Source organism: Thunnus albacares, chromosome 10 (genome assembly GCF_914725855.1).
Source record: "Thunnus albacares chromosome 10, fThuAlb1.1, whole genome shotgun sequence".
Classification (NCBI taxonomy): domain Eukaryota; kingdom Metazoa; phylum Chordata; class Actinopteri; order Scombriformes; family Scombridae; genus Thunnus; species Thunnus albacares.
The window spans coordinates 34,112,486-34,114,986 of NC_058115.1; the positions used below are offsets into that span (position 1 = coordinate 34,112,486).

The window sequence follows — 2,501 nt, forward strand, 5'->3', positions numbered from 1 at the left end:
AAACAGATGCTTTATAAACCAGCAGATGTTGGTTAAATGTTGTGATGGTGATAACAGCTGATCTAGGTTCAGTTTACTGTTATACATTAATGATGTCATTAACATTCAATTAATAATCAGCCTTAAACTATATTAATGAAGTCAGGAAATACAAGACTTTACTTCTATTTCTGTTTATTCTCTTTTGAAGCAGCTGAGTGTGTCTGTCTGTATGTCTGTGAATGTCTTTGTGTACATATCATATTTTTTATAATAGCTGTATTGTTTTAAATGCAAACAAATAAAAATAAATAAATAAAAACACTGGATCCTCCATTTCCCATAATGCACCTGGATAGTGTCTTTCATCAGAGCCTGCAGATAAACAGCCACATGAGTCAAACTCCTCCAAACACCTCCAGTTTGTACACACACAGACTTCCTGTTTGTAATCCTGATGACATCACTGTGACATCATCACGCCACAGTCAGAGACATGTTGTGGATCAAGTCTTCACCTTTTCTGAGCAAAAATCACCGCAAAGACTGTTTCTGTTGCACCGACTGAGGAGTTCTGAGGTGAGTCAACACATTTAAAACAGATTGAATCAAACACTCATAAACCTGGTTTCAAATATCCGACATCTTTATTTGGCTGCTGTAATTTTTAGCACTTTGTGTTGTAGGAATAAAATAAACCAGCAGTCTGATGACAGTAGATGGAAGTTTTAACAACCATTTAGAGAATATCAGGTGACTGTTTGCTCCCGTCATCTGTTACTCTACGCTAATTAGCTGGTTGACATGTAGCCGTAGCGTTAGCTTAACCACGTTCTCCTGCAGAACTGTCAGAATGCTCCAGCAGCAGCAGCAGCAGCAGAGATCACAGATATGTACTGAAGGTTTGTTACAGTAGTTATTAAACCAGCACCGTCACTAGTGGGATGTTTGTTTATCACTTATCTTTTGTGGTGTAGTGTTGTTGCTGCTGTGTGAGAAGCAGCGTTGCTCGCCGTGCGTCCGTGTCATGGCGCCAGGTGAGGACGTGACCCACACACAGGCAGCCGGAGAGGGTTCAGGGTTGCTCAGGAATCACATTAATTACATTTCCTGATGATTATAGATTTTGTTTTTCCTCTGTCAGAAAGATTTGGGGCTCGACAAAAAAAAAAAAACATTCCTGGTTAAAACCCCCGAAACCAGATGTTGATGATGCTCGGAGGGTTCACGACGTCCCCTGAATCATCACCTTCAGCTGCTGCTTCAGAGAGACGCAGCAGAGTCCCCTTTATCAGTTAAACTGGTAATTAATGGACACGTCTATATTGGTTTGAGTCCTGTGAACCAGACACTTCTTCAATTATTTCACATCATTTTGAGTAATTTCTTACTTGCTTTTTTAGGAAGTTGCGTCTAATATGGTGTATTATAAGCATGATGTGATATCTGATGTTGATTATCATGCTGGACAATAAAGTTCACAGGCTGAATGAATGAATAATAAACTGATTCTGTTGGAACGACCCTTTAAATCTGATTTATTGATCATTTCTCTAAAATTCACTCGAGAACCTGGAATTCAGAAGTACAGACACCTGAAGCAAACTTGTGATTTTGGGGATTTTGTGAAGGAAACTGACATGAAGATACAAAAAAAAAAAAAAACACAAGAGAAAATATGTTTGTGTAAGGTTGAGACTGTGATTAACGGGATGTTTCCAAATGAAGATTGATAAGGAAATTACAGTTAATAGGCTGCAAAGTGCTGGATAATGATGCTTCTCATCAGGCAGAGGAAAAAACTTGCAGGATTATTTGCTTTCGGGCGTCTTAAAGCGAACAGAAAGTGATGAATGTGACTCTGAACAAGAAGCTGAAGGAGTTCCTGAAAAGTAAAAAAAAAAAAAAAGAAAAAAAAAACACAAAACAAAAATGGCTTAATTACATCGACACAACGCCGCCATCACGGCCCGCATCGGATGGCGAACATCTGCATTTTAATCGATTTCTCCTCCTCCTCTTTCCCCTCCATGTCTTTCAAGATCATTAACTTTATTGGATTGGACATTCCTGTTGCAAAAACAATTCAGCATAATCATTTGCTATGCAACTCCCCAGTGCAGGATGCAAATGCTGCTCGCGCTCGCCGCCCCGGCCTGGCAATTACCGACGGAGCACAGATGCGGGCGGCCGCTCCGTCAGAATAAAGTCGAGGCTGCAAATACTGTGATTACTCAGTCATTACATATTGGAGTGCATTCATTACGAGCAGCAGTGGATTCTGGGCATTGTTGACATCGCCTTGGCAATGCTCGGGACGTAACAGGATGTCAAGAACGCAACGCCCATAATCTCATCTCCTCTGCAGTCCAAGACTCCCCGAACTCCGCCGAGCGCCAGACGCACGCCGGCTGAATGCTTAATGAGAGGAGAAGTCATGTGACAACGACACGCAGGTGGTGTCGGAGCAGCAGGTCGGCTGTGATTATTGTTCCTAAACAGGTTGTCACATGTCAGGCGAT

General features: G+C 41.4%; 1 long non-coding RNA gene across 2 annotated transcripts; it reads left to right on the forward strand.

The window, feature by feature from the left end:
• The first annotated feature begins 312 nt into the window (after positions 1 to 312).
• LOC122990085 lies at positions 313 to 1,627 on the forward strand. 2 transcript variants are annotated; one of them, XR_006405265.1, is made up of 2 exons: positions 313 to 1,016; positions 1,124 to 1,627. It is a non-coding gene; the product is annotated as an uncharacterized LOC122990085 (long non-coding RNA). The 2 variants fall into 2 exon arrangements; XR_006405267.1 differs by having other exon boundaries at positions 313 to 558.
• Positions 1,628 to 2,501: the final 874 nt, after the last annotated feature.